Genomic DNA, 13,673 nt, shown 5'->3' on the forward strand with positions numbered 1-13,673 from the left:
CACCCTCCTTTGAGAGGTTTATGTGCATTAATGAGCTCCCTCTCAGTCTTCTCCAGACTGAACAGGCCCAGCAGTCTCTCCTCACGAGAGATGTTCCAGATCCCTCATCATCTTTCCACCTGACCCTCTCCTTGTCTTTCCCATCCTGAGGAGCCTAGAACTGGACACAGTATTCCAGATGTGGCCCCACCAGGACTGCGTAGAGGGGCAGGATCAGCTCGCTCAGCCTGCTGCCACACTCTTCCCGATGACAGGACACCATTGACCCTCCTGGCCATAAGGGCACTGTTGGCTCATGGACAGCTTGTCATCCCCCAGGACCCCCAAMTCCTTCTCCCCAGAGCTGCTCTCCAGTGGGTCAGTGCCCGGCCTGTGCTGCTACTTGGGGTTATTCCTCCCCAGGTGCAGGACCCCGCACTTGTCCTTGTTGAACCATATTATGTTTCTCTCTGCCCGATTCCCAGCCTGTCCAGGTCCCACTGGATGGCAGTGCAGCCTCACCATGTATTGCCCACTCCCCCAGTTCAGTGTCAGCAAAATGGCTGAGGGTGTCTCCAAGCCCATTGATTAACACCTTGAATAAGGCTGGACCCAGGATTGATCCCTGGGGTATGCCAGTGACTACAGACTTCCAACTGGATTCTACTCTGTTGATTACCCCTGAGCTCTGCCATAGCTCTTAAACATTTTACTGAAGTGGTGATTAAAACATGCTTCCATATTCTAAACTCTGATCACTGTTTACAGCTTCCTATTTTTATTTTAAGTGGATGGATAAATTCTTGACCTCTTTTAAAGGCAGTGGATGATTTAGCATTGACTTAATCAGATTGAACTTTTAAAATTTAAATTAGATTTTATTTATTTAAATTATATTTTAATTTAACATTTTAATTTCATGCAAACCTAATTGTATTGTATTTCTGACATCCAAGATAGAGCAGTTTCCCTGCCTTCCCCTCACCCTTGGGCCTTGCTCATTCCAGCTGTGGTAAGGCTGCAGAAGACTTGGAGGCTCTAAATTTAACCCAAGAAACACTTTGCTCCATCATGTTTTTACAGAGAGGGATGCATGTCCTTTATTTGAGAAGGGAGTCTTCTCCTCATATAGGACACAACACAAGGTCTCCATTGTGCCACTGTGATACAACAGATAAACTTCCTGGCTAACTGATCTTTTTAATCTGATAACTTTAAATGAAGTGATATTTTCAGAAGTCATGCTTTCCTTAAATAGCACATATTTTTGATAAGAGAGAAGCTGTGTTATTAAAAAAAAAAAAAAAAAGCTTTCCTTAAATAGCACATATTTTTGATAAGAGAGAAGCTGTGTTATAAAAAACAAAACTATGAAAGATGCCTAGAGTACGTTTAAAAATGAGAAACAACAGCAAATAGGGATCTCTCTTCAAAAATTAAAATATTTATGCAGTGGAACAACCAAAGCCAGAATGTTAAAAACAGTATTTTAGACACTGTATATACATCTCATACAAGCAGACTCAATAGCAATACAAATACTCAATAGCATCTTTTWAATGATAATTTAAATAATACATAATTCAGTATTTTTGTCAAACTGATCCACTCTCCATCACTGAAAGCAAGGTAAATTTGAATTTGAATATATTCTTTGGCCTTATATCTTAATTTAGCTCTTCTTTTTTTTCTCATTTTTATGGAAAACAATTTTGACACAAATTCAGGCTGATTATGGCAGACTTTGGCACACCAACCTATTATTAATTTCTTTGAATTTCTGTACTTGTTTAAATTTTTTTTAATGTGTGTGGCATACAATGATTCTGATTAAACATTCTATTGGTACAATAAACTAATATCATCTTGTTTATGAAATTTCTTATTTCATAGCATCTGCCAAATTCAATATAAAGAGTTGATAACATACATTTCCTACCTCAACCCATCTTTGAGAAACTGTGAACATGTGGGAAAATATGAAAGCTTTAAATAATAAAAGAAGTGTCCTTGCTAACAAACTGAATTCATAAGTAGTCATAATTTTTGCAGTCTGCTAAAAATGACTGAACTTCACAGCTGTGGAGGCAAGCCTATATTCTTCCTCTGCAAGTTCTTCTACTCAGCCACCTCTGAGCAAAGAGCTGTATGATTACTCAGCTTGCCCTATTCTGAGGATGGATTGCAAGACTCGGCATTTTGATTTYGGCAGATGAATAGGAAACTGCAGGGTGCGAACTGTAGGATGTAAAGTTGCAGCTTGTCAGCTGTTTTATAAAAACTGCCTCTGTGCACATCCTTACACTGCTGTATGKCGTGGTGGAAGTGGTGAGTCCATGGTGCTGAATGTTTATTCCTCTCGCGTGTGCCATGAGGTGGAAATWCCAGGTGTTAGTCTTCGTGATTGACACAGCAGTGTGTCAGCAATGTGCCAGTCATGGAAGCATACGTGATGCACACTGAAATAGCAGCTCTGTAACATTTCCTTGACAAATTCAGCAGTGAGTTACTCCTCTTCCTTTGCTGCATCTGAACACGCTGTACTTACCTGCATAGCCCACAAGAATAGTGAGGGACTGAGGAAAGGCTTCTGAGGGAAGTATGATGTCATCAGAGAACAAAAAATTCTTCTGCATGAAGTCTTATACCTTCCCCTTTATTTCTGAGAAAAGAGGTGCTGCTTCCCTCACAGAATACCAGAATGGGGCACATTGTAAGGAACCACAGCTGGTCATCTGGTCCAAGCTCCCTACTCAAGCAGGGTCATCCTAGAGCACAGGATTGCATCCAGAGACTTCACAATCTCTGTGGACCATCTGTTCCAATGTTCTTCCTGTTTCCCCTTGCTCTGTTGCTCGGCATGAACAAGAAGAGCCTGGATCCATCCTATTCGGATCCTTGTCTTCAGATATTCATAGATATCGATGAGGTTCCCTTCTCAGCTGTCTCTTCTCCAGATTGAACATGCCCAGCTCCCTCAGCTTTTCCTCATAAGAGAGATGCTTCAGTCCCTKAATCATCYTTGTTGTTCTGAGGAGCCCAGAACTGGACACAGCACTCCAAGCACCTCACCAGGGCTGAGTAGTGGGGCAGGATCACCTCCCTCAACCTGCTCTCAGTGTTCTTCCTAATGCACCCCAGGACACCATTGGCCTTCTTGGCCACAAGGACACACTGCTGGCTCATGGACACCTTGTTGTCCACCAGGACCCCCTGGCCCTTCTCCACCGAGCTGCTCCCCAGCAACTCAGCCTGTGCTGGTACCTGGGGTTGTTCCTCCTCAGGTGCAGGACCCTACTCTTGCCTTTGTTGAATTTCCTCTGTGCCCATCTCTCCAACCTGTCGAGGCCCTTCTGAAGGGCTGCACAGTCCCCTGGGGTATCAGCCACTCCTCCCAGCTTTGTGTCATCAGTGACCTCACTGAGGCGGCATCTGCCTCTTCATTCAAGTCATTGATGAACACTACTGGGCCCAGTACTGAACGCTGGGGACACCACTAGTGACGGGCCTCCAACTACACCCTGTGCCACTGATTGCAACCCTCTGGGATCTGGTGTTCAGCAAGRTCTCAATCCACCTCACTGTCCTCTTATGCAGTCCACAATTCCTGACTTTGCTTTTGAGGATATTGTGAGAGACCTTGTCAAAAGTCTCTCTGAAGCAGAGACAGACAATACTCACTGCTCTGCCCTCATCCATGCAGGTAGTTTCTTCATCACAAAAGGCAATCAGGTTGGTCAAAAATGACTAGCCTCCAGTAAATCCACATTGACTACTCCTGACTGCCTTCTTGTCATGCATGTGAATAAAGATGGCCTCCAGAAAGAGGTGCTCCATGACCTTTCCAGGGATGAGGTGATTTAGTCTGTTGTCGCCTGTACAAATCACAAATAGAGGACAAGACTATCTTGCCTCACTTGCCTCACCTGAGTTAATACTGTTACATTATCCTGCTTGCTGTCACAAGAAGAAATGCTATTGCAGTCATAAATTAGTATCTGTTAAAAAGCTGTCGATTTGTGTCTCTTTTACTCATAACAAGTTAATTTTGTGACTCTGATTCTGAAAGTGCAGATCCTTCCAAATACATCAAACTGAAATTATTCCATCACAAGTACATTGAAATGATGCTACTTGAGAGAAAAAGTTAAAGGCATGTCTTACAACAATTTACCAGTTGGAAGTGAAATTGTTTTATTGAAATATGCTGCCTATATACATTTTTACTATTGTGCTTTTACTGTGTTAGGAAAAATAAATTTGCAGGGGTTTCTTTCCTGATAGTACTGCAGCAGTAACACAGGTATAATAAGTATAATGAGGCCTATAATCTATTTTATAGAGATAGAATAATTTATAAGTTTTAGTGATTCAGTCAAGTTTTAGTTTTTGTGAAAATTTTATTCAGAAATCTTAACTGGCAGTAACATGTGATGGTCAATCYCTTCTCAGATTTCCTCATGCACCTGTTTGGCAAACTGTTGGGAAAAGGTTCAGGAAAAAGCATTGTGGAAGCCATTATATGACAGGGATGCCATTTAGTTTGTTTAATTTAGACCTAAAATGTGACAATTTACTTTCCAAGCTAATCTATACAGATTAATCTCTGGACTGAATGGAGATTCATTTAAGAGGGTATCCCACATGGATTAGTTGTAGGAATTAATATGTACAAWAAATTTTGTTAGGAATGAGTTTCTGACCTAAACAATTGGTAGAAAGTAATCAATCTTTGGCAAAGTATCTGACACAAAGTGTGCATCCAAAACATCTCAATGTATATTCTGAAATCATTAGATTGAGTAAATATAATTTTCATGCTATGCCATTTAAAAAAAAAAAAAATTATAATACCAAAGCATTTTCCAGAATTTAAAAAAAGAAATGCTGTAATAAACAGCCTTATGCTAGGTGGACTAAAATATAAATAATAATAATCTCTATTCTGTGTAAACATTGTTCTCAGATACTGTGCAGGCTGCTTTGGAACTTGAAATAGGTACCTGCTTTTCAAACCTGTTTGAAAATCAGAAATGTTTTTCTTAGGAACATCCAAAATTCGGGTATCATTTTTTTGCTTGATTTTATTTGTTGAATGCTATTTGAAATTGTTACACTTTCAACTCATGGCAGTACCATGATGAAAGCTGTTGATGAAATGCCCATGTCTGGGTCTCTTAAACCTACTTTGAGATAACTTTGTGCTTCAATAATAATTTTGCCATTTTTCCTTTTCTTTGAAGGCAGGTTAAAAACAGTAGATGACCCGTCATCATCTACACATTTAGCTGCCCTTTGTTTCAYTCACCATAGTACTTAAGCTTATGCAGGCTTGTCAGTCCTAAAAGACTCATTGCATGTAATTGTTCTATTTCCTTAGAATAGAAGCTCATGGAGTAGAAAGCCAGATCAAAAATTCAGTTTTTAGTTGATCGTGAATTTATTAGAAAGTAGAACAAACCAGTAACTAACAGTGATGTGAACATACCAGGTGCCATGTGTAGCAAAAATATTTGCCACAAGTTCTGTGATCTGCAAAATTKTATCCTATGTAAGCCTTCAGTGAAGCTAATCCAAATCCATCAAAGCCAATTTTTGTCACGGGGTCGCGAGGATGGCTCTGGATTTATACTTTTTAAGAGGTTCTCAACTGCAGGTATTTCCTGCAGCATATTTGCCATCTGACCCTTACCCATTTTGTACACTCCCTTAACGTCAATTATAAAATGCTCATTTCTATTTTTGTGACTTTACCTTCTTTTCATTAAAGAGTTTACTCTCAGCATGTAATTAACGCTATTTATTCTACTGCAGGAAAAGGGTATGATCTTTACTGGGATAAATAGCGTCATTTGTGTAGGTTTGATTTCCTCTCCCTCGGCCGCCATCTATTGTACCTTTCTATTTTGTCACTAGATGGCAACATAGCAACACTCCAGATCAAAATTTGCTATAACCAGAGATGAGATTTTTCTATCCTGTTTTTCACAGCAGGGCTTAAATAATTCACTCCCCTCCTTGAAATGGGAACTTATGCATTCTGGCAATTTCAGTAAATTGCTTCTTAATGGTGTGAATTCTAGCATTACTTACTAACTGCTACTTTTTTACACAACTGAAGTGCAGAATAATCAAGTCACAGAAAATAAAATTGCTTCATTTACAGTCTTTTTTCTCCTACCAAATCCATTGGCAGGAAGAGAATCCATTGARTCATCTGAATTATTTCACATATGTTGGTTATTTTACAGAAACACCTTTTATTGAAAGCAGTAGCACATATACTCCYATCTAATAGACCAGAATTTGCATAATTTTTTACTTTCCAAATATTTCATKTATTAAGATAAGTCTGGAAGTTTATGTGTGATAAAAACAACTGAAGTAAATTTGGGGTGAAATAACTTGTATCCGTTAATCATATGCAAGAGATGTCTTACCATCCCTCTTGAGAGCACTAAGACCAYAGACTAATTCAAATTCTAGTCAGACTGGACAGGATGAGTATCACTAGACAAGGTATGAAAACTGAAACTTCAAGCTCAGTTTCTCGGGAGATACATTTACCAGTGAAATGAGAGAAAAAAGAAACAAGACTAATTCTAAGTGATCTACCAGCTTCTTTTGTTTTTGGAACCTTAAACAGACTCAACAGTCTTGTTCAGTATTTGGTAAACAGTTAGTGAGAGGCTCTTAGGTTTCTTAAGTCTTCTCTGAAGCTCAAGTTCTTAGGAAACCCTAAACAGTTTGTTAGAGTAAGAATAGGCTCCGTCCCGCATCCTGTTTTCTCCTGAAGCCATAATTAGAAAGCTTAATACTCAGCTGAATTGTTTGATTAAGTTTCTGTTAGCCCTGCTGTATTCTGATGTATTGAAACAGAATTGCTTGGGCCTTGGTATCTCAACAAGTCATCTGCTTCAGAGATCCATTATCATCCTATGTATTTAATGAATGAGTTGTATTCTACAAACCCAAATCAAGGAAGTAATATTGGAAGGCTGTTGATTAACTTTCATTATCCACATTTTCTTTTTCCTGGGAATGTTTTCAAACTCATGGGGTTCAAACTCACTCCAGGCTTGATGCATTGGAGCTACCAGAGCCATGTTCATAWCAGCATATACCCAAATAAAGTGACAGTGTGCTCTGCACCCATATATGGGAGGATGACACAGATCATTGATCTTGAAAWGGAACCCATCAATGAATGCTTCAGTAGAATTCATTAATAATGTAGTGAATACTGAGCATGGCCAAGTGAAACATATAAGGATGTAGAATTTCATAATGTGATTTGTTATTTTTATGGGATTCTCTAAGTTAGCTGTTTACCAAGCAAACTAACATTTTCTGCTTTCAGTGCATTAGGGATGCATAACTGTCAGCGTGACACACAGACAGAATGTGCAAGAAACTAAGTCCAAAGATTCAGAAACTCCTGTTTTCAGGTTTGCTAGTCTGCATGATTTATAATAAGCCTATTCTTACACAAAGGTTGCCTCTTTTAAGTCCCATTTTCTCTTACTGCTCATCGACACAACTCTCACAGTACTATCACCTGCTTGGTGTATGYCTCAACATGGCTTGGTATTCGGTCTCCTTAAACTGCCTTCGACACACTCCCAGTAGTTCAAAGGTTACRAGAAAGGTGGAGAGGTGTCCTGAATAACAGTGAAAGCAGTATTATTCCATGGGGTTATAATGTTACTCTGCCAGATATTTCAGTCAGATACAGTTCTCTGAGATATGAATATGCCTTGTTTGGTAAGCTTAGTAGGTATAGTCCAGCTGCAGGCAAATGATGGTATTTTTCTTCCTGATTTTATTTCATCATCTCTTATAGAATTATAACAGAATCTGAAAATAGTTGTGTATCACAGAAGGTGCAGTTCTTCTACAAACATCAATTATGTTGCTGAATGTTTTTCAGTCAGTTCAATTAAGTGAGGTTTCCATCTTTCCAGTTTCTCTGTTTATCTGCTGTTTCTTCAATTTCCAGATTATGAACACTGATTGGACCTGCAGTATCTGAAACATGACAGCAAAAATACATGGAAAGCAAACAGTATTTCAGGATTGCTTTGTTTTAGCTATTTCTTTTATCATTGCAAGACCCAAATAATCATGAAAATTGTATTGCCTATTTCATGTCCTAGCCATGAAAATTGTATTGCCCTCTGCTCCCCACAAAACAGTGACCTCTCCATTAAATAGTTGGTGTATTTTTCAACAACAGTTTAGTTATAAATTTTTGGAACTTCCTATACAAATTATGGATTCAAAACTTATACAGAAATAAAAGTACCGCTAGGTGCTTTGACCCGAGGCCTAAATAATAATGTAACTGATGTGACTTAACAGATTATGGAACCATATTTTTAATAAAGGATATTTCTTATAAGTGAGAAGCTAATAGTTGTTTTTTTTTTTTAACTTGGAGTAAAACACAAGCTTCCTGAAAGTGAAATAACTGGAATACATTCCAGATAATAGTGTTCATCCACTATCCAGTGCAAGTGGGCTATCTCTAGTTCTCATTTGACATTTAAGATGAGGATGGTCTTTATTAAATGTCTAGATGAATCTATTTTAGATCTCCTTTCCAYTGATGTAATGCTGGTTTTGGAATTAAAAATGACCAGAGAGCAACAAGTTTATTTAAAGAACATTTTGACATAAGGTCAGCACACTGTCTTTCTCACTGCATGAGCTCATGCAGCTATATGAAATCATTTTTAGGATCACAGCTTAAATTTGTAAATGCATTTCAGTGAAGCTCTTCCAATTACATTAGCTGCAAATGTATCCCAAACCATCTTGATTTCTTAATGTACATCCTTATAATATATACTTTACCTAAACACTGAGTCTTTTTTCTAACAGAGTGGAAAACAAGTACTTGGCAGAATGGACATCTTCTTAGATAYAATGAAACATTTATATATTCATAAAATAGGAGATACAGCAAACTGAGTGAAGTTCTCGAATTTTCAAAATGTTGCTTTTTTTATCTATAGAGCTTGTTATCTATGACTCAGTCCCAGCTGAATTAATGTTGATGTTGATGTTGATCTACAGAGGCTGCAGCTCCTCCACTTTCTTTTTTTCAGTTTATAATGAAGACAATTTTAGGGCTTAATAAATTTTTACTTACCTGTTCCTTGCAGAACTGTTATGAGGATGACATGCATAAAAGCAGCATCATCTGGGCTGTTGTGTATGATGTGTTTACTAACACAAAAACAACACAGCTAATGGATATTTTCAAGAATTTGGATCAAAACCTTCTCTATCAGGAACTKTTTACTGGATAACTATCTATCAGGTTATTCTCAGTCAAGCATATAATGTTTTAGAGTAGTTATTCTTTTATTAAGTGGTAAAGTAATAGCAATTTCAGACAGGAGATAATTGAAGCTACCCTTTTGTAAAKTACAGTAGCAAAAAACTCATTTTATGTTAAGACTGAAAGTTATTATTTTTAGATTAACAGATACAACATGAAGAGTTAGCAAATTAGAGCTATTTATTCTTCCAATATTGTAAACCTGTATCTGTAACAGTATGATTCCAATAAGAAAATTCTGGGTTTCAGCCTTAGCATTTGTTACAGGAAGATAATTCGATTATTTTTGTTTGATTCTCTTTGGCTAGAAGTATAATGRCATGGTAATTGATTCTTGCCAAGAGGTGACTAAAATGGCATTTTGGTACATCAAAGAGGGATTATTTTGCAATTTTCTGTCATTGTAAGGCACTGATTTTCAGATTACAATCACAGCATCATAYTGAAGATATGTGGAACACAACTGTTACTAAGAAAAGTCTTTTTGCTCATTATCCTAACCTAAGAAAACCTCATAAAGTTTTTTCCCAAGGTAGCTGTTCCTCTTTACTTGGCTATTACAAGAGAGTTTGGCTACTTGAGTCATCTGGTAACTGTGCAAAAGACCAATCTGAGTCCATCTCCATGAAGTTCAGAGTTCAGTGGAGCAGTACTGGACATCACCATGGTCATGTCCTGCAAAATCGTTCATGAAACTTGAGAGATCTTACTCTACAATTTTGAGCTGCTGTTCTATTCAAAAACCCTTCAGACAGTCCAGGACCATATGGAAAAAATCTCTCATACAAAATTAGCCACAATAAATATCTGTTGGGACAAGGCTTGCAAGATGAAGCTATCAGGCTTACTGGATGCTCAGTCTTATCTACTGATACATCTGATAGGGCACAGAGGGCAGATCCTAACAAGGCAGCCTGACAATCACTGCACACAGAGCAGCARCTGAGGCACTGCAAAGAACAAGAAACAGTCAGACAGACTGTTCAGCCCAACCATGGCAGAACTGCCAGCCCAACCATGCACGCTGCAAGCAGCCAGGCCAAGGGGATTGCCAAGAATGTTTTCAAAAAGCACTTGATAAATATTTCTGCTAATGACCTCTAGGTACCATGGAAAGGCATGCTGACAGTGCCATGAGAGAATGTCAAGGCACTGAAGCTGTTTTCTTGTTTGTCCTTTTAAAACAGAACTCAGGGCTCACAGAAGACTCTACCTAAGTACCATTTTTGTATTGATTCAGCAAGAAGCATGAGAAATAAACCCATTAATCAATTTTCCAATGCTCTTTGTTGAGAGTTTCTGCCACAAGGCCACTGCAGCTTCCCTAGCTGACCCACAAAAGTCTTGTGTTACTACCCCTGGCATAGGCAAGAGAATTCTCTGTCCAAATGGGAAGACAAGCTGAGCCTTTGACCTTTTTTCTTGTTAGACTGTGGGATGTTTAAAATAGAAGTGCACTTTMATATACAGCAGCTATAAACAGATCTGCATGACTCAAAATCAGGTCCAGCAACATACCTTACATGAGATAATGATTGAGCTCAAATGCAAAACAAAAGTATACAGGAGATGCAAACAGGACAAGTTACCAAGGACATGCASGGACAGAATTGGGAAAATTTATCTTAGCTGGAACTGAAACTAGCAAGGAACATGAAGGGTAATGAAAGACAGGTTTGTAGGTACATCAGTGACATAAGAAAATGGAAAATGTGAGCCCACTGCCAGGTCAGGCTGGAGATCTACTAAGGATAAAGAGAAGGCTGAAGTATTTAATGCCTTCCTCCTTCCCTCASTCTTCATTGATAAATTCTGTTTTTAGATTTTCCAGGTCTCCATTAAATTTTGTGAAGTTACTACTTACAGTATCAATGGATCTAARCAGGGACTCCTTAGATAAGCTGGACAAGCACAGTTCACAGGATGAGACAGGATATCTTTGTGACTGCTGAGATGTGGCAGGTGTCATTGCAAAGCCACTCTTTGTTGTCTTTGAACAGCTGTAATGATCGAGGGGAAAAGGCAATCAGTAACAAATTATTTTAAWTGCTCATCTATTCTTTGTGTCAGATTTTTACATCTTTTACAATCTTTTAAGAAAATACACAAAAACTGCAACTCTCTGTGAATCTCAGGCACCTCGGGCTTCTCTAAATTCTCATTTATAAAGCTGAAAATTGGTGTTCCTCCAATCTTGGTTATTTTTACATCTTTGAAAATGAAACAGRTAATAGCATTTGCCATAAAGACAAGAAACCAGACTGCTCTTTGAGTGTATTGCTCCAACACAAGAATAGGAAAATGTCCACCATAGAGTAAATGTAGCACAGATTGGTAAGCAATGATTTTGGTTTGTGTTCTCTGAGATTTTCTGTGTTCCCATTAAGGGCTCAGACAGCTTGTTTTTCAGTTTTACAATGCAGAAGTCCCTGAGTTCACACACTGTGCTTCTTTTGTGGTGACAGTGCCCATAAGTGATCTCTGCCCCTCTACCAAACAGCCAGAGTCATCTCTGTGAGCATCCTGGAGTATACCCGTGCTGTACTTCCTCACTCTCCAAACTACGGAGATAAATGCCAACTGCTACGACACACACCATATATGGCAYAACTTTCTGCAGTATTCACTCATGCTTAACATTGCTTCTGACACCTACTTAATCAGTCCTTTTGCTCAAAAGAAGGATTTTCCTTTTGAAGATAACTGCATGAACATATAAACTGCATCACTGAGAAAGTAAGAGCAGTAATACTGTTTTACTCCTCTGTGTATTAAGTCTAGTATTTAAATCCCAAAATTCAATTTTTAAGTCAATTAAATGACACTTTTGGGATTTATTCTTCATAGAATGTGATTTTTTTCCCTCTCCTGTCACTACAGGCTAGAAATTATGTTTTCCTCTCCTTCAGCTTCACAATGCATCTTATAGACAGAAAACAAACACAAGAGAAAGAAGACTAAGTGATTTGTTACAAGTCATTMCAACATTTTGTATTTCTGTCTTCCAGTTAACGCATACTGTTAGCTGGAAATGGAGTCCCTGCCTTTTCAGGTAAGGTTTGACTCCTGCAGAGTTAAGATACATTCATATTTTCCTCAGTATTCTCCAATGTGTAAGCAACTTTGTCCCACAAAACTTTTTGGTTTAATAACCACCAGTTTCCTAGCTTTTAGCCAAATGAGTAAAGGAGTTATGGACCTATCCACATGTTTTACTGGCAAAGCAAGGCATTACTGCCAACCTCAGGTTCWCACACCAGTCCTTCAGGTGCCTGAATTACATATTCTGACAATCAGGAGCCAGACCTGTTGTAAGTTTTTGTGACASTATTCGTTTCCTCTAACTGAAGATCATTCCCCAAAGCAGGAATTGCTTTTTTAACCGCCTGCTGTTATGCTGTAGTACTCAAGGGACAAACCTGTTCTGCACAMAAAATGGAGCTCAGCAGCCAATTGCAGCTAAGAAAGAGGGCCTAACATCTAAATGTCTGCAGCCAAAAATGACAGTGGAAGCCAGGATACCCCTGGGGTGGGAACATCCATCCCTCCTACAGCACCTTTGTCCAAAGGGCACATCCACAGCCTGCTGTGTACATCTTTTTTTACAGTGCTATGAAGGGRCAGTACTTGTCTTTATAAAACTGAGTCTGCTGGAAGAGAGAAGGCATTTTCTCCCCTGTTCTTCTCCAGCTTTTAACAAATAGATTTTTTGTTTAGCCGCTGCTTGACAAGATTACAGATGAAGCTTACATGGCAAGGTTACTCTCGAAGGTGCCTGCCGCCTTRGAAGCGGCCATGCCTCCACCAGTGGGTTATCCCCAGGTCGGCACGGCTCAGGCGTTCTTTCTGCCGAACCAATTAACATTCCCTTTCTTCACTGAGCTCAAACGTGAAATGGCGGTGCCGGCGGATGCTCCGCACGCGGCCACCACACGGACTGGGGACAAACTAATCCTGCTCTGGGAAGGAACAGCGCACGAATGGCGGGCACGACACGGGGCAGGGCAGGCGGGCACTGCGGGCACTACCGGCACAGCCGTGCGGGCGGGGCYGGGCCGGGTCCCCAGAGGCCCGAGGGACCCACGGCAGCGCGCTCCAGCCGCCCCGGACACCTCCCCGGGCGGAGACGGAACGAGGCCGAGCGAGGCGCCACAGCACACAGCCTGCCCCCGAGCACCGAGCCAGGCCGCGGGACGGCGCCGGGCACGCCGGGAGCCGCATTCCCGCCCGCATTCCCGCGCGGCGCGCCGGGAGCTGTAGTCGCGGCCGTGCCACTCCGCTCGGGCGCTGGGGGCGGGCTGGAGCGGCTCCATTTTGCGCCCGTCGGCGGGGCTGCCCGGCCGTCCCG

General features: G+C 40.1%; 1 long non-coding RNA gene across 1 annotated transcript; it reads right to left on the bottom strand.

Moving 5' to 3' along the window:
* Positions 1-4,896: 4,896 nt before the first annotated feature.
* Positions 4,897-13,521, bottom strand: LOC130588812 (uncharacterized). The gene is made up of 3 exons (XR_008967030.1): positions 13,076-13,521; positions 11,190-11,325; positions 4,897-8,007 (listed from the first exon to the last, which is right to left on the bottom strand). It is a non-coding gene; the product is annotated as an uncharacterized LOC130588812 (long non-coding RNA).
* Between the last annotated feature and the right edge of the window lie 152 nt (positions 13,522-13,673).

The sequence above is a fragment of the Malurus melanocephalus genome, unplaced genomic scaffold, assembly GCF_030028575.1.
Source record: "Malurus melanocephalus ecotype Western Australia unplaced genomic scaffold, MMel_1.1 scaffold_19, whole genome shotgun sequence".
Classification (NCBI taxonomy): Eukaryota; Metazoa; Chordata; class Aves; order Passeriformes; family Maluridae; genus Malurus; species Malurus melanocephalus.